Genomic DNA, 19175 nt, shown 5'->3' with positions numbered 1-19175 from the left:
TCCAGAATCTGTTTCCCTATCTGCTCCTCGATATCCCTATTACTATTGGGCGACCTATAAAAAACAGCCAGTAAAGTTATTGACCCCTTTCTGTTCCTAACCTCCACCCACAGAGACTCTGTAGACAATCCTTCCATGATGTTTACCTTTTCTGCAGCCGTGACACTATCCCTGATCAACAGTGCCATGCCCCACCTCTTTTGCCTCCCTCCATGTCCTTTCTGAAACCTGGCACTTGAAGTAACCATTCCTGTTCCTGAGTCATCCAAGTCTCTGTAATGGCCACCACATCATAGCTCTGTGTAAACTTCTATGTTCTTTGTTCTATACATATATAAGGGAGGGAAGTTTAGGGGAGACATCAGGGATAAGTTTTTTACACAGAGGGTTGTGAGTGCCTGGAATGACTTGCCAGGGATGGTGGTGGAGGTTAAAACATTAGGGGTATTGAAGAGCCTCTTGGACAGGCACATGGATGAAAGAAAAATAGAGGGTTATGGGTAGTGTGGGTTTAGTACTTTTTTAAAAGGATTATATGGGTCAGCACAACATGGAGGGCTGAAGGGCCTGTACTGTGCTGTAATATTCTATGGTTCTATATATGTGCCCAAGACTTTTGCAGAGTACTGCATGTACCTGATGGTGGGTAGGCTGGAGCCAGTGATTCTTTGGGCAGTTTTGACTACCCATTGAAGCATTCCTGTCTACTGCAGCTTGTTAGGACTCTCTTTTCTGCTCATTTGTGGAATGACATGAATATAGATATGCAAAGTCCAGCTCTCTTCAGAAAGTGGAGGCATTGGTGAGCTTTCCTGATTCCTGATAACATATTATAAGACCGTGAAAAGTTGGGCGAGATGTTCACTCCTGGGAATTTGAAACAGCTTGTAGTTTTCACTGATGTGAAAAACTAATTCTTTTTTCCTTCGGCAGTTTAACGGGGGCATGACTGCACAAGCGCGTGTAAGTCGGACTGTGAGGCAGCGGGAGTATTTAAAGAGAATAGTAGAAGGAGCAGGCGACGGAGTAGAGGGGGACAGAGTAGGAAGGCTTTGTCTTGAGAGGCTTCGGCGAGCAGAAGATGAGGACGAGCTTCACTCCAAGTGAGGTGAGGCCAGGTAAGTTCCTTTCAAAGGAGAAAGTTTCAAAAGTTGAGGCAAGTATTGGGTAGGTCATGGCAGCTGAGATCGGCCCCGTGGTTTGTTCATCCTGCAGCATGTGGGAAATCAGGGATACTTCCAGTGTCCCTGACGACTATGTGTGCAGGAAGTGTGTCCAGCTGCAGCTTCTGGCAGACTGCATTGAGCATCTGGAGCTGCGATTGGATTCATACTGGAGCATCCGCGATGCCGAGAAAGTTGTGAATAGCATGTTCAGTGAGTTGGCCACACCGCAGGTAAAGGCTACACAGACAGAAAGCGAAGGGGTGGCCACTAGACAGCGTAGCAGAAGGCAGGTAGTGCAGGAGTCCCCTGAGGTAATCTCCCTCCTAAACAGATATACTGTTTTGGATACTGTTGGGGGAGATGCCTCATCAGGGGAAGGCAGCAGCAGCCGAGTTCATTGCAGCATGGGTGGCTCTGCGGCACAGGAGGGAAGGAAAAGGAGTGGGAGAGCTATAGTGATAGGGGATTCGATTGTAAGGGGAATAGATAGGCGTTTCTGCGGCCGCAAATGAGACTCCAGGATGGTATGTTGCCTCCCTGGTGCAAGGGTCAAGGATGTCTCTGAGCGGCTGCAGGACATTCTGGAATGAGAGGGTGAACAGCCAGTGGTCGTGGTGCACATAGGTACCAACGATATAGGTAAAAAATGGGATGAGGTCCTACAAGGTGATTTTAGGGAGTTAGGAGATAAACTAAAAAGTAGGACCACAAAGGTAATAACCTCTGGATTACTACCAGTGCCACGTGCTAGTCAGAGTAGAAATAGGAGGATATTTCAGATGAATACATGGCTTGAAAAATGGTGCAAGGGGGAGGGATTCAAATTTCTGGGGCATTGGAACCAGTTCTGAGGGAGGTGGGACCGGTATAAACAGGATGGTCTGCACCTGGGCTGGACTGGAACCAATGTCCTAGGGGGAGCGTTTGCTATTGCTGTTCAGGAGAATTTAAACTAATGTGGCAGGGGGATGGGAACAAGTGCAGAGAGACAGAGGGGTGTAAAATGAGGGTAGAAGCAAAAAGTAGTAAGTTGAAAAGTAAAAGTGGCAGGCAGGGAAATCCAGGGCAAAAAGCAAAAAGAGCCACTTTTCAACATAATTGTATAAGGGCTGAGAGCGTTGTAAAAACAAGCCTGAAGGCTTTGTGTGTCAATGCGAGGAACATTCGTAACAAGGTGGATGAATTGAATGTGCAGATAGTTATTAAAGAATATGATATAGTTAGGATCACAGAGACATGGCTCCAGGGTGACCAAGGATGGGAGCTCAACATCCAGGGATATTTAATATTCAGGAGGGATAGACAGGAAAGAAAAGGAGGTGGGGTAGCATTGCTGGTTAGAGAGGAGATTAACACAATAGAAAGGAAGGACATTAGCCTGGAGGATGTGGAATCGATATGGGTAGAGCTGCATAACACTAAGGGGCAGAAAACGCTGGTGGGAGTCGTGTACAGGCCACCTAACAGTAGTAGTCAGGTTGGGGATGGCATTAAACAGGAAATTAGAAATGCGTGCAAGAAAGGAACAGTAGTTATATTGGGTGACTTCAATCTACATGTAGATTGGGTGAACCAAATTGGTAAGGGTGCTGAGGAAGAGGATTTCTTGGAATGTATGCGGGATGGTTTTCTGAACCAACATGTCAAGGAACCAACTAGAGAGCAGGCCATTCTAGACAGGGTATTGAGCAATGAGGAAGGGTTAGTTAGCAATCTTGTCGTGCGAGGCCCCATGGGTAAGAGTGACCATAATATGGTGGAATTCTTCATTAAGATGGAGAGTGACATAGTTAATTCAGAAATAAAGGTTCTGAACTTAAAGAAGGGTAACTTTGAAGGTATGAGATGTGAATTAGCTAAGATAGACTGGCAAATGATACTTAAAGGGTTGACAGTGGATATGCAATGGAAAGCATTTAAAGATTGCATGGATACCTTTGTGGTCCTACTTTTTAGTTTATCTCCTAACTCCCTAAATTCACCTTGTAGGACCTCATCCCGTTTTTTACTTATATTGTTGGTACCTATGTGCACCACGACCACTGGCTGTTCACCCTCCCATTCCAGAATGTCCTGCAGCCGCTCAGAGACATCCTTGACCCTTGCACCAGGGAGGCAACATACCATCCTGGAGTCTCGTATGCGGCCGCAGAAACGCCTATCTATTCCCCTTACAATTGAATCCCCTAACACTATAGCTCTCCCACTCCTTTTCCTTCCCTCCTGTGCTGCAGAGCCACCCATGCTGCAATGAACTCGGCTGCTGCTGTCTTCCCCTGATGAGAAATCTCCCCCAACAGTATTCAAAAGAGAATATCTGTTTAGGAGGGAGATGACCCCAGGGGACCCCTGCACTACCTGCCTACTGCTACGCTGTCTAGTGGCCACCCCTTCCCTTTCTGTCTGCGTAGCCTTTACCTGCGGTGTGGCCAACTCACTGAACGTGCTATTCATGACTTTCTCAGCATCTCGGATGCTCCAGTATGAATCCAATCGCAGCTCCAGACGCTCAATGCGGTCTGCCAGAAGCTGCAGCTGGACACATTTCCTGCACACATAGTCGTCAGGGACACTGGAAGTATCCCTGATTTCCCACATGCTGCAGGATGAACAAACCACGGGGCCGATCTCAGCTGCCATGACCTACCCAATACTTGCCTCAACTTTTGAAGCTTTCTCCTTTGAAATGAACTTACCTGGCCTTACCTCACTTGGAGTGAAGCTCATCCTCCGCCTCTTCTCGTCGAAGCCTCTTGAGTCAAAACCTCAAATCTCCACTCTTTCACTGGCTGCTTTCCACAGGCCGCTCTGCTTGAGGTAATCCTCTATTTATTTGTTTGAGATTTTCAAACTGTTTGGTCACCTGACCTCGATTGCCCAATCAGCTGCTTTCTGCTGAGTCTGAGCTATTCAAATATTGATTGTCTAATCAATGGCTTTCTGCTGAGCTATTCAAATCTTGATTGATTTGTTTGCACAGTCCAACTGCCAAAACTGCCAGAATCTCTCGAGTCAAAGCCTCAATTCTCCACTCCTTCACTGGCACACTCACTCACTGGCTGCTTTTATGAGAGAAAGCTGGCAGGGAACATAAAAACTGACTGTAAAAGATTTTATAGATATATGAAAAGAAAAAGATTGGTCAAGACAAATGTAGGTCCCTTACAGTCAGAAACAGGTGAATTGATCATAGGGAACAAAGACATGGCAGACCAATTGAATAACTACTTTGGTTCTGTCTTCACTAAGGAGGACTTAAATAATCTTCTGGAAATAGTAAGCGACCGAGGGTCTAGTGAGATGGAGGAACTGAGGGAAATACATGTTAGTAGGGAAGTAGTGTTAGGTAAATTGAAGGGATTAAAGGCAGATAAATCCCCAGGGCCAGATGGTCTGCATCCCAGAGTGCTTAAGGAAGTAGCCCAAGAAATAGTGGATGCATTAGTGATAATTTTTCAAAACTCCTTTGATTCTGGATTAGTTCCTGAGGATTGGAGGGTGGCTAATGTAACCCCACTTTTTAAAAAAGGAGGGAGAGAAAAACCAGGGAATTATAGACTGGTGAGTCTGACATCGGTGGTGGGGAAAATGCTAGAGTCGGTTATCAAAGATGTGATAACAGCACATTTGGAAAGAGGTGAAATCATCGGACAAAGTCAGCATGGACTTGTGAAAGGAAAATCATGTCTGACGAATCTTATAGAATTTTTTGAAGATGTAACTAGTAGAGTGGATAGGGGAGAGCCAGTGGATGTGGTATATTTAGATTTTCAAAAGGCTTTTGACAAGGTCCCATACAGGAGATTAGTGTGCAAACTTAAAGCACATGGTATTGGGGGTATGGTATTGATGTGGATAGAGAACTGGTTGGCAGACAGAAAGCAAAGAGTGGGAGTAAACGAGACCTTTTCAGAATGGCAGGCAGTGACTAGTGGGGTACCGCAAGGCTCAGTGCTGGGACCCCAGTTATTTACAATATATATTAATGATTTAGACGAGGGAATTAAATGCAGCATCTCCAAGTTTGCAGATGACACGAAGCTGGGCGGCGGTGTTAGCTGTGAAGAGGATGCTAAGAGGATGCAGGGTGACTTGGATAGGTTAGGTGAGTGGGCAAATTCATGGCAGATGCAATTTAATGTGGATAAATATGAGGTTATCCACTTTGGTTGCAAGAACAGGAAAACAGATTATTATCTGAATGGTGGCCGATTAGGAAAAGGGGAGGTGGAACGGGACCTGGGTGTCATTGTACAACAGTCATTGAAGGTGGGCATGCAGGCACAGCAGGCGGTGAAAAAGGCAAATTGTATGTTGACATTCATAGCAAAAGGATTTGAGTACAGGAGCAGGGAGGTGCTACTGCAGTTGTACAAGGCCTTGGTGAGACCGCTCCTAGAGTATTGTGTGCAGTTTTGGTCCCCTAATCTGAGGAAAGACATTCTTGCCATAGAGGGAGTACAGAGAAGGTTCACCAGACTGATTCCTGGGATAGCAGGACTTTCATATGAAGAAAGACTGGATCAACTAGGCTTATACTCACTGGAATTTAGAAGATTGAGGGGGGATCTTATTGAAACGCATTAAATTCTAAAGGGATTGGACAGGCTAGATGCAGGAAGATTGTTTCCGATGTTGGGGAAGTCCAGAATGAGGGGTCACAGTTTAAGGATAAAGGGGAAGCCGTTTAGGACCGAGATGAGGAAAAACTTCTTCACACAGAGAGTGGTGAATCTGTGGAATTCTCTGCCACAGGAAACAGTTGAGGCCGGTTCATTAGCTATATTTAAGAGGAAGTTAGATATGGCCCTTGTGGCTAAAGGGATCGGGGGTATGGAGAGAAAGCAGGTACAGGTTTCTGAGTTGGATGATCAACCATGATCATACTGAATGGCGGTGCAGGCTCGAAGGGCCAAATGGCCTACTCCTGCATCTATTTTCTATGTTTCTATGTGCTGCTAATGAAAAGGCGGGTGGAGTTGTGAGTGGTGGGAATTCTCCTGAAGTCAATAACCATCTCCTTTGTCTTGTTGACATTGAAGAAGAGGTTACTTGTCTGACAGCAAGCCTCGAGCTCTTCCACTTCTCTCTGTAAACCATCCCACTATTGTTGGTGCTAGCCTCACCATTGTCATGTCATTGGCAAAATTAATAATGTGATTACTCGAGTGTTTGGCCATGCAGTCCTGTGTGAGCAAAGTGTACATCAATGGGCTCAGCACACAGTCCTGGGGGACACCCATGCTGAGGATGATGGGGAAAGAGAACCGGTTGTGCATCCTGACTATCTGAGGTCTGATCGTTAAGAAGTCGAACACCTAGTTGCATCGAGGTGTACTTAGACCAAGGAGTAGGAGTTTGTTCACCAGACTCCTGTGAGACAATGGTGTTGAATGTTGAACTGTAATCCAGAAACAGCATTCTGACATAAGTGTCCTTGTTTCCTTTGTGTGTCAGGGCCAGGTGCATAACAGATATCATGGCATCTGTCGTAGAATGGTTCTGTCAGTAACCATACTGGTGAGGTTCCAATGTGCTTTTGATTAATGCCATTATCGGCCATTCAAAGCACTTCATGATGATTGGTGTCAGTGCTATTGGATGGTAGTCATTTAGTTTATAAGGAACTAGAGAAGAAGAGATTCAGAAAGCAAGAAGAGAGAAATGAGAGTGATGTGGAGCAATGACTGGGTAATTCCATTCACCTCTGTCCATCTTCCAGCCCTTAAATCTCCTTTAATTGGACTGGCAAACAGAGGTGCATTTTAATGACCCAGAGATTCAGAGGATCTGGTGAATGGAATTCAGCAGAGGCCTGACCAGCAACATGGATCATGCCTGGGTCATGCTTGCCAAATGCTCACAGGAAGCATTATTTCAAAGAAGAATCTGTGGGGTGGAAAGTTGATGCAGGAAACAAGTTATGAGGCATAAATGTGGAGGGTTAATGGGAGGGTAGGTGAGGAGGATGAGTGTGGGTGACAAGAGATTACAATCCTGTAAGTATGGAAGCAGCAAAGATGCAAATATTTGGCATAAGATGGAGGAGATTTAAACCAATAAATGGTGGTTGCGTATGTGATTATTCTGTGATGTTCCACCACTATTCCATTTCCACAAATGTGGAAGCCATCTGGTACATCAGAGTTTCTGCAGAGTAAGCTCCTTAGACCAATTGCCCCTGTAATATTGCCATTCCAAACCTAATCAAAATGCCGAGATAGAATTTTGTCCCTTTGGCTTTAGTTCATCAAGTATCTCAGACAGTGCCTTATCACATTGCCTGCAGACCAACTCAGTTTGTGTTACAGACGGTGCCTTATCCCAACGGCTGCTGACCAACTCAGTTTGTGTTACAAATGGTGTCATATCCCATTGCCCGCTGATCAACTCAGTTTGTGTTACAAATGGTGTCATATCCCATTGCCCGCTGATCAACTCAGTTTGTGTTACAAATGGTGTCATATCCCATTGCCCGCTGATCAACTCAGTTTGTGTTACAGCTACCTGGGTAATGTCAGCTTTGATTCAACTGCTCCTGTAGTGGTTATTCTAAGAAACCAGCCTATCTAGTATATTCTGTTGATTATCCTGTAAAGTATTAACACAGACAATTCCTTTGCTTGAATCTGTGCTACTTGAAAACCACATTAAATTGATTACCTTAGTGATTATCAGGTTCAGTGGCTTTGAATTACTTGTCTGATTATCTGTCAGCCTGATGTCAATTTATTTAAAGAGCATCGAGCTTTGATATAGAGGTATAGAAATCACAAACTAACAAAGTGCACGAGACCACAGATCACCCATCTGGCCTCTCCACTCTGTGCTTGTGTTCATCTAGCACTCCTGTCTATTCTTTATACTCCGTCACCACATCAATGATTCCTTTCCCATCAGTTTCATTTCCACGTTTTCTCTGAAGAATGTAGCTAATTTGCCCACTGTGCTTGTGCCATCTTATCAAAAGAGCTCAACGATTGGTCCATATCCCCAACGTTGTGTCTTTGAACTGAAGGATAGACTCTATTTCCCTCCCACAGATACGGATTGATCTAATTAGTATTTTCACTGAATTGACTTCAATTGTATTAAATTGTACAAAGATGCAGCAAAAAGGCTGTCTTGCATTCTGTTCATACAGATCAGATCAGTACACAGTGCTTTGAGGTAGAACAAAGTAAAAGAATAAAGTGTGATAGTTACAGAGAAAATGCTGTAGGTAAACAATAAGGTACAATCTCACAGTGAGGTAGATTGTGAGGTCAAGAGTCCATTTTATCATATTAGGGAACCATTTAATAGTCTTATAGAGGTGAGGTAGAAGCTATCATTGAGCCTGGTAATATGTGCTTGCAGGCTTTTGCATCTTCTGCCCGATAGGAGAGAGGAGAAGAGAGAATGTCTGCATTGGGTGTGGCAGTGGGAAGTATAGACAGAGTCCATGGAGGGAGACTGGTTTCTGTGATGTGCTGCGCTGTGTTCACACCTCTCTGCAGTTGTTGTACCAAAAGCGGTGATACCTCCAGATGGGATGCTTTCTATAGTGCATTGATAAAACTTGGTGAAGGTCAATGGGGTCATGCCAAATTTCCTTTTCCTTCTGAGGAAGTAAGATGTTGCAGAGGTTTCTTGGCTGTGGTGTCCACGTGGTTGGACCAGGACAGGCCTTGAGCATCAAATACTCAGACATACTAATTCCATTTACCCTGACTTGTTCCATAGCCGCCTATGTCTAAGAGACTGAGGTGTTTGTCCAGGTAGATTTAAAATATGAATCACACTTTGCATTAGTAACACAAACCCATCATGGAACACTTCCTGCCAGTGGCTGTGAGGTCTGATAGTGAGTCTGGTTGCGTAGGGTGCCGCCCAGAGACTGACATTTACCTGGTTAACTGAATGCTATGTGCAGATTGTGTGCAGTATGCTATGGTAGTGGGTATTCCTCAGAAAGTATTTCATTGGGGGGGTGTACAGAGATTGTGAAAGCTGTGATTCAAATGTATCTGACATTCTTATGTTTCAAATTCCTCCTGCAGTTTTCAGCTCCTCTGTGTTCTGAAAATACATTTTGTTTGGTAATGTTCCTGCAATACACCAAGGGACAATTTACTGCATTAAATGTTCAATATAAATACAGCTTGTTACAGATCGATGAACATTTCAAGGAATTTTGATGAAGGGGCGTTTATCTAAAGCATTAATCCATTTTGCTGTTGTTGATAGCAAACCGGATAAGTGCCTGTCACATCTTCTCTAATTTAGCATTTGTTTTACCTGACTCTTTCTTGATCTGATGGTGAAACCAGAATTGGCCTTCTCTATAATATAAGACATACTGACTCTCAATATTGGTTGGATGCCCAATGCTTGCAACATAGAGGTTACTATTAATATTTTATAGATGTCACTTGGGTCAAAGATGACATGAACTTTAATCACTGCCCTGATTCTTGCTTTTGAAGGCAGAATTTTTCTATGGCTTCCATCGGAAACAGAACATCTGTGCAGCAGAAGAATCTTTCAGTAAATCCCCTCAAATGTCAACACATTCCCTGGGTGTATGTGCATTGCAATGATAAGCAGAAACATAGACAGTAATTATTCACTTATCGTGTTTCAGCATGACATTTTACCTCGTCAAATTAGCTGGAGATCAGAGTGAAAACGGGTGTACATTGTGAATAAAACAAGGCTGGTATTTAATTTGCATGGAAGCTTTAATTCATGATGTTTGTACATCATTGGACTGTGGCCACACATTCAGGTGGCAATCCATAATGTTGGAACAGTTAACAGCTGGTAGAGTCACTTCCGCATAACTTCAGGGCTTCAGATTCAATCCTGTCAGTGAGGAGTTTGTATGTTCTTCATGTCAGTTTCCTCTGGGTACTCTGGTTTCATCCCACATTTCAAAGATACTCAGGCTGGAATATTAATTGCCTACTCTAGTTGAACCTAGTGAGTGGGTGAATGGGAATTCTGGGGGAATTGATGGGAATATAGAGATGATAACCCTCCCATGGACTCACCTATCATCTCAAAGCTTATACATGTTTCCCTCTCCCCACCTTCTTATTCTGCCATCTACTTCCTTTCCAGTCCTAATGAAGGGTTTAGGCCCAAAATGTTGATCATTTATTCCTCTCCATAGATGTTACCTGGCTTGCTGAGTTCATCACAGCATTTTGTGTGTGTTACTGAATATTTCCAGTGTCTGCAGAATCTCTTGTGTTTGTAACCTAATACTACTACTACTACGTCGACTCAGACCTAGGGGGCTGGCGTCGGGCATGATGATGGACTCTCCACTCTTCTCTCTCTCTCATCAGTGCATTCAGTTCATCTACAGTAGCCACGCCGCTATCTTCTAGGAGTGTGTTGACCATAGTCTTGGGAGAGTTCATCCTCCCATGCTTGGGCTCCCATGTGATAACTAGGCTGGCAGGTAGCTCGGGGTGGTGTAGACAGTGCCCCGCTAGTTGCAGTCTTCTCGCCTCGATTTTAGTGGTGAGCATCGGTAGGTCATCATAGAACTCGACGTTTGTCATATGCTGTTGCCAACTCACATCAAGATCCATCCGGAGCAATAACAGTAATAAAAAAACCTGGACTATTCCTCTTCCCACACTGTCTCTTGCAAAAATGCTAACCCCTTCTCACAATTCCTCCATCTCCGCCGCATCTGCTCTCGGGATGAGGCCTTTCATTCCAGGACGAAGGAGATGTCTTCCTTTTTTAAACAAAGGGGCTTCCCTTCTTCCACCATTAACTCTGCTCTCAAATGCATCTCTCCCATTTCCCGCACATCTGCCCTCACCCCATCCGCCCACCACCCCACTCGGGATACGGTTCCCCTTGTCCTCACCTACCACTCCACCAGCCTCCGGATCCAACGTATAATTCTCCGTAACTTCCGCCACCTCCAACGGGATCCCACTACCAAGCACATCTTTCCCTTCTCCCCTCTTTCTGCTTTCCGCAGGGATCACTCCCTACGGGACTCTCTTGTCTATTCATCCCCCCCATCCCTTCCCATCGATCTCCCTCCTGGCACTTATCTTTGCAAGCGGAACAAGTGCTACACCTGCCCTTACATTTCCTCCCTCACCACCATTCAGGGCCCCAGACAGTCCTTCCAGGTGCAGCGACACTTCACCTGTGAGTCAGCTGGTGTGGTATACTGCGTCCGGTGCTCCCGGTGTGGCCTTTTATATATTGGCGAGACCCGACACAGACTGGGAGACCGTTTCGCTGAACACCTACGCTCTGTCTGCCAGAGAAAGCAGGATCTCCCTGTGGCCACACATTTTAATTCCACGTCCCATTCCCATTCTGATATGTCTATCCATGGCCTCCTCTACTGTTAAGGTGAAATCACACTCAGGTTGGAGGAACAACACCTTATATACCGGCTGGGTAGCCTCCAACCTGATGGCATGAACATTGACTTCTCTAACTTTCATTAATGCCCCTCCTCCCCTTCTAACCCCATCCCTGATATATTTAGTTTTTTCCCCCCTCCCTTTTTTTCTTTCTCTCTCTGCCCACCACTCTGCCTGTTCTCCATCTCCCGCTGGTGCTCCCCTCCCCCTTTCTTTCTCCCTAGGCCTCCCATCCCATGATCCTTTCCCTTCTCTAGCTCTGTATCCCTTTCTGGCTCTCAGCTTCACCCCACCCCCTCCAGTCTTCTCCTATCATTTCGCATTTCCCCCTCTCCCTCCTACTTTCAAATCTCTTACTATCTTTCCTTTCAGTTAGTCCTGATGAAGGGTCTCGGCCCGAAATGTCGACAGCGCTTCTCCCTATAGATGCTGCCTGGCCTGCTGTGTTCCACCAGCATTTTGTGTGTGTTGGTTGAATAAAAAAACAGGATTAGTTGACGGTCGGAATGGACTTGGGTGGTCTCTCACTGACTCTGTGATTTGTACTAAAAATCTGACAGAACAATCTATGAGAATTGAGATCAGCTGGTTCACCTGTAGAGTTGGAGGGTTGTGGAGATGGAGCCCTCTCAGATGTGCCCAGCATCCAAGGCTAGGAGTAAGCTATATCACAAACATCTCTTTCACAGTTAAATGTGAAATAGATATTTTGGTTCCCCAAAGCCCTGGTGCATTTATGCCTGTGAGTGTCTTGCTTTTGATGTTTGCCAAATATCCCAAGGTGTTATAGCAAAGTAAAATTTGACAAAGCGCCACATAAAAAAAATCTATAAAGAGTGGAAGTTTGAGTTTGAGCTATGCTGCTATCACAATACAATAAATTTCCTGATATTTGTCAGTGATAATAACCCTGACTCTGATTCTGAACTCAGTTAAAGAGCCAGGGCTTAAGAAATGAGGAGGAGACTGGTGAGGAGCAGTGAAAGGTTAGGGAGGGGGAGAGAACTCCAGAGCATTGGGCAGCTGAAAGGTTGGGGGGTGGGGGGGGAGAGAATTCCAGAGCATTGGGAAGTTGAATGCATGGTGTCAGGAATTTAGTGGACAACCAGAGACTTTTTTTCCAGGGTGGAAATGGCGAAAGCTATGGGGGCATCATTTTAAGATTATTGGAGGAAAGTCAGGAGGGTGGGATGGTACTAGAGCACAGAAAATGGTGGATGTATGGAATGTGCTGCTGTTGGGTGGTGGTAGAGGCAGATATATTAGGGACATTTAATAAACTCTTAAATAGGCAGATGGATGATAGAGAAATGGAGGGTTATGTGGGTGGGAATGGTTAGATTGATTTAGATTAAGTTTAAAAGATTAAAGCAACATGTTGGGCTGAAGGGCTTGTATGCTGTATTGTTCTGCATTTATGCTCTATGTTCTATGTTTGGTGTTCTATGTTCTATGTCCTATGTTCTGTGTTCAGTGTGTTGTTCTTTTCAGTGTTCTATGTTCTATGTTCTGTGCTCTATGAAGATAATTAGGGAGGATCGAGAATCAGAACTGGAAGAATGCAAAAATCTTGTGTTGCCTGGAATGAGTTAGGGTTGAAACCATATCTTGTCTGTCTGTGTGCATTATTAAACCACTTACAAAGCACTCAACATCGAGTTCCACATTCTCAGAAATTCCTTTCTCTCTGGAATGAGGCAGGATACGTCATTCTAGCAGGAGCTCCCAACCTAGGGTCCACGTACCCCTTGGTTAATGGAAGGGGTCCATAGCATAAGAAAGGTTTGGGAACCCTTGTTCTTGAGGGAAAGCTAATTAGAACAGAGTTGGTATAAAAATGTAAAACAACAAGGTGTTTACTCATTTTCCATTCCCTGTCCTCCATTATTTCTCATCTCTCAATGAATTTGTGCTTTCATTCCTCACCAAAGCTGCAGTTCAGACAAACCCTCAAGGCAACCATGAAGAATGCACATCTTTCAGCTGAGACACAGTTAGTCACAAGTGAGCACCTTTGCGATTCTAAGAGTTAATTAAGACTGGTCTATTAACCCCCAAGGGGGTTTCAATAGCAGTTGTGCTGACATTTGCCCCAGCTACTAAAGCACATTAATTCTCAGGGAAAGAAGTGAAGGCTTTAGAGAGACTCCATTTAACCTCATCCTATAAATCTGTTAGACAGCTCAGAGGAGGGCAGCATTTACTGAGAAAATGAAACCAAGGAGGTTAGAATTGATAAAGATAATGAGCCTGTTTCAGCCAAGGATTTTTGTCAGCTGAGTATCTCAGACCTGATTACCTGCCGACGGGCTGTATACACATAAGAAATGTAAGATGTACCACTGAGTTTCTGTAATTAAAATCTGGGAACCATAGACTGTACATTATCAATCATAAACCTGCAAGATTAAAGGGCATGTTAAATTAACCTGTTTTTGTAAAGCTTGGTTTACTTTGTGCAAACATACTTTTCAATCTGAACAATGACAATATGCTGGAGTGTCCCCCTCCCAGCTGGGACCGTGAGTCCAAGTAGTGGACCTGGAATGTTGTAACACATCTTCACTAAATCACGATCACAGTAATGTGTGAATCCCAGTAGGAGTAAAGGATCACTGAATCATTCCTATAAAATCTTAGAAGCAAAAATGTTGCTAATTAGAACATTTATATTTGGTAAGTATTGATTTTACTATTTCACTGACAGGTGATTTTCTCTAATGACATGGAGATTGCAAACTCCTTTGACAATTTATGAAAGCCAACTCTCTCATGGATAATTACACTGGCTCATCTAGCTACACTGCCTTGTGGTTTTGCCACATTTTGCTCACAAGCTTTTTGGCATGATAACTATCTGGCTGACATGCAGCTTGTAGTGTTGTGGCTCCACAGCTGCAGTGTCCGAGATTGGTCCTGAACTTTGACACTGTCAGTGTGAAGTTTGAATGTTCTTTTTGTGACTGGGATTGTTAGCAAAACAAACTATCTTGATCAGACAAATAAATGCAGACTCCAAGAAGACTAGGATCAAGCTTACTTTACTTTATTTATGAGCTATATCACAGGGAGACTGCCTTACAATCAGGTGTCCTGACTCCAAATAAGCAGTAGAAAGTTCTTTCTTTTATACAGTACAGAAACAAGATACTTGGGATTTTAGCCCTAACCATCAAAATAAAAACCAGGAGCAAATAGGTACATCCATAGGACAAGGTATTGTTAATCATAGAACAGATAGCAACTAAGTCATATGAATGTGTGTTCCCCTTTTCAGTATTCAGTGCTGCATCCTGATTATGAAAGACTGTCTGCTAGATTACAGAAGTTCATTAGGTTAACAAGTTCAAATTGAAAAATGCAAGTTAGTTACTTAGTTCATTTATCCTTTCCTGACCCTACGACCAGCTAGTCTGGACTGATTTTATGGCTGATTCTGTGCAAAATTTTAGCAACACCAGAAGAATAGGGAAGTTTCCTATTTTCATAACTTTAAGGGTCATAATGGAAAAGTACTAGCAACTCTGGTGCTATCAGACAAATAATCCTTTATTCTTCTGCAGGGATTCCCCCGTCACATTCCAACATGATGTAGTTTGGTGAGTTAATTGTCTATTGTAAACTTCCCCTTGTGCAGCTGATGAGAATGTGCGGAGAGATTAGTCAGGATCACTGTCATTGTCAGCACAGACTTGATGGGCAGAAGGTTTTCCTTTAAAAATGAGTTTTCTTTGTCACATCAAAGCATTAAAACATACAGTGAAATGTGTCAACTGCGTCAGTGACCAACACAGTCAGATTGCGTGCTGGGGGCAGCCCACAAATAGAACAGTTAATGTAACATAGAAATACATTCAAATCAGCATGAATTAATCAGTCTGATGGCCTGATGGAAGAAGTTGTTCCGGAGCCTGTTGGTCCTGGCTTTAATGCTACGGTACCATTTCCCAGACGGCAGCAACTGGAATAGATTGTGGTTGGGGTGACTCGGGTCCCCAGTGATCCCTTGCACCCTTTTTTCACACCTGACTTTGTAAATATTCTGAATCATGGGAAGTTCACAACTATAGATCCGCTGGGCTGTCCACACCACTCTCTGCAGGATCCTGTGATTAAGGGAGGTACAGTTCCCATACCAGGCAGTGATGCAGCCAGTCAGGATGCTCTCAATTATGCCCCTGTAGAAAGTTTTTAGGATTTGGGTGTCCATACCAAACTTCCTCAACTGTCTGAGGTGAAAGAGATGCTGTTGTCCCTTTTTCACCACACAAACCACATGAGATCCTTGGTGATGTTTATGCCGAGGAATTTAAAGCTGTTCACCCTCTCAACCCCAGATCCATTGATGTCATTAGGGGTTAGTCTGTCTCTATTTCTCCTGTATCCAAACCAGCTCCTTTGTTTTTGTGACATTGAGGGAGAGGTTGTTCTCTTGACACCGATGTGTCAGAGAGATGACTTCTTTTCTGTAGGCCACCTCGTTCTTGTTTGAGATAAGGCCAATTAATGTAATGTGGCAAATTTAATTAGTAGATTAGAGCTGTGGGTGGCGACACAGTCATGGGTATACAAGGAGTAAAGGAAGGGACTTAGTACACAGCTCTGAGGGGCTCCTGTGTTGAGAGTCAGAGGGGTGGAGGTGAGGGAGCCCACTCTTACCACCTGCCAGCAATCTGGCAGAAAGTCCAGGATCTAGATGCACAAGGCAGGGCAAGGATGAGGCCTCTGAACTAACGGATTGGAAGGGATAGTGGATGTGAGGGGGACTGTTGTATTTCTTCAGATGCACAGTGAATGTATCATTATATATGTGCTTCATATGGATAAGGTGCATTATGTCAGATGTTGTGGTCCATGTAGGGACCAATGACATGGGTAGGAAGAGTGAGGAGGTCCTGAAAGGTGAGTTTAGGGAGTTACGCACCAGGTTAAAGGACAGGACCTCCAGAATAGCAATCTCAGGATTGCTACCAGTGCCATGTGCAGGCGGATTTAGAAGTAGTAAGATAGCGCAGATCAACACGTGGTTGAAGACATGGTGCAGGAGGGAGGACTTCAGATTTATAGATAATTGGGTAGTTTTCCAGGGAAAGTGGGACCTGTTCTGGCGGATGGTTTACATCTGAACTGGAGGGGGACAAATATTCTTGCAGGTAGGTTTGCTAGAGAGGCTCCAGTGGATTTAAACTAGATACAAGAGTGGAGGGGAACCAAAGTGTAGGAACAGATGTATGGGAGAAGGAAGAAAAAGAAGATAGTAAAGTAGTTTCCACCGTTAGAAATAAACAGAGAGTAAGAGGTGGAGAATTTCTTAAATGCATTACTTTTAATGCTAGAAGCATTGTAGGAAAGGTGGATGAGTTTAGAGCATGGATTGATACCTGGAAATATGATGTTGTAGCTATTAGTGAAACATGGTTGCAGGAGGGGTGTGATTGGCAACTAAATATTCCTGGATTTCGTTGCTTCAGGTGTGATAGAATCGGAGGGACAAGAGGGTGAGGTCTTGCATTGCATGTCAGAGAAAATATTACAGCGCTGCTCTGGCAGGATAGATTAGAAGGCTCATCTAGGGAGTCTATTTGGGTGGAATTGAGGAATGGGAAAGGTGTAGTAACACTTATAGGGGTGTATTATAGACCACCTAATGGAGAGTGAGAATTGGAGGAGCAAATTTGTAAGGAGATAGCAGATATTTGTAGTAAGCACAGGGTTGTGATTTTGGGAGATTTTAATTTTCCACACATAGACTGGGAAGCCCATTCTGTAAAAGGGATGGATGGTTTGGAGTTTGTAAAATGTGTGCAGGATAGTTTTTTGCAGCAATACATAGAGGCAGCAACTAGAGAAGGGGCAGTTTTGGATCTCCTGTAAGGGAATGAGATAAGTCAGGTGACGGAGGTATGTGTTGGGGAGCATTTTGGGTCCAGTGCTCACAATGCCATTAGTTTCAATATAATTATGAAGAAGGATAGGACTGGACCCAGGGTTGAGATTTCTGATTGGAGACAGGCTAACTTTGAGGAGATGCAAAAGGAGTTAGAAGAAGTGGATTGGAACAATTTGTTTTATGGGAAGGATGTAATAAAGAAATGGAGGTCATTTAAAGGTGAAATTTTGAGGGTACAGAATCTTTATGTTCCTATTAGGTTGAAAGGAAAGGTTAAAAGTTTGAGAGAGCCATGGTTTTCAAGGGATATTGGAAACTTGGTTCGGAAAAAGCGAGATATCTACAATAAATATAGGCAGCATGGAGTAAATGAGGTGTCGAGGAATATGAAGAATGTAAAAAGAATCTTAAGAAAGAAATTAGAAAAGCTAAAAGAAGATACGAAGTTGCTTTGGCAAGTAAGGTGAAAATAAATCCAAAGGGTTTCTACAGTTATATTAATAGTAAAAGGATAGTGAGGGATAACATTGGTCCCTTAGAGAATCAGAGTGGACAGCTATATGTTGAGCCAAAAGAGGTGGGGGAGATTTTGAACAATTTCTTTTCTTCGGTATTCACTAAGGAAAAGGATATTGAATAGTGTAAGGTAAGGGAAACAAGTAGGGAAGTTATGGAAACTATGACGATTAAAGAGGAGGAAGTATTGGTGCTTTTAAGGAATATAAAAGTGGATAAATCTCCGAGTCCTGATAGGATATTTCCTAGGACCTTGAGGGAAGTTAGTGTAGAAATAGCAGGGGTTCTGACAGAAATATTTCAAATGTCATTAGAAACGAGGATGGTGCCGGAGGATTAGCATATTGCTCATGTTGTTCCATTGTTTAAATAGGGTTCTAAGTGTAAACCTAGCAATTATAGGCCTGTAAGTTTGATGTCAGTGGTGGGTAAATTAATGGAAAGTATTCTTAGAGATGGTATATATAATTATCTGGATAGACAGGGTCTGATGAGGAACAGTCAATATGGATTTGTGCGTGGAAGGTCATGTTTGACAAATCTTATTGAATTTTTTGAAGAGGTTACGAGGAAAGTTGACGAGGGTAAAGCAGTGAATGTTGTCTATATGGACTTCAGTAAGGCCTTTGACAAGGTTCCATACGGAAGGTTGGTTAAGAAGGTTCAATCGTTAGGTATTAATACTGAAGTAGTAAAATGGATTCAACAGTGGCTGGATGGGAGATGCCAGAGAGTAGTGGTGGATAACTGTTTGTCAGGTTGGAGGCCGGTGACTAGTGGTGTGTCTCAGGGATCTGTACTGGGTCCAATGTTGCTTGTCATATACATTAATGATCTGGTTGATGGGGTGGTAAATTGGATTAGTAAGTATGCAGATGATACTAAGATAGGTGGTGTTGTGGATAATGAAGTAGGTTTTCAAAGCTTGCAGAGAGATTTAGGTCAGTTAGAAGAGAGGGCTGAATGATAGCAGATGGAGTTTAATGCTGATAAGTGTGAGGTACTACATTTTGGTAGGAATAATCAAAATCGGACATACATGGTAAATGGTAGTGCATTGAAGAATGCAGTAGAACAGAGTGATCTAGGAATAATGGTGCATAGTTCCCAGAAGGTGGAATCTCATGTGGATAGGGTGGCGAAGAAAGCTTTTGGTATGCTTTTTTGCTTTGGTATGTTATTTATAGTTGTTCATTATTATTAATCTTATTAAAC

This window comes from Hemitrygon akajei, chromosome 1 (assembly GCF_048418815.1).
Source record: "Hemitrygon akajei chromosome 1, sHemAka1.3, whole genome shotgun sequence".
Lineage (NCBI taxonomy): Eukaryota > Metazoa > Chordata > Chondrichthyes > Myliobatiformes > Dasyatidae > Hemitrygon > Hemitrygon akajei.
Note: the sequence above shows the minus strand (reverse complement) of the source record.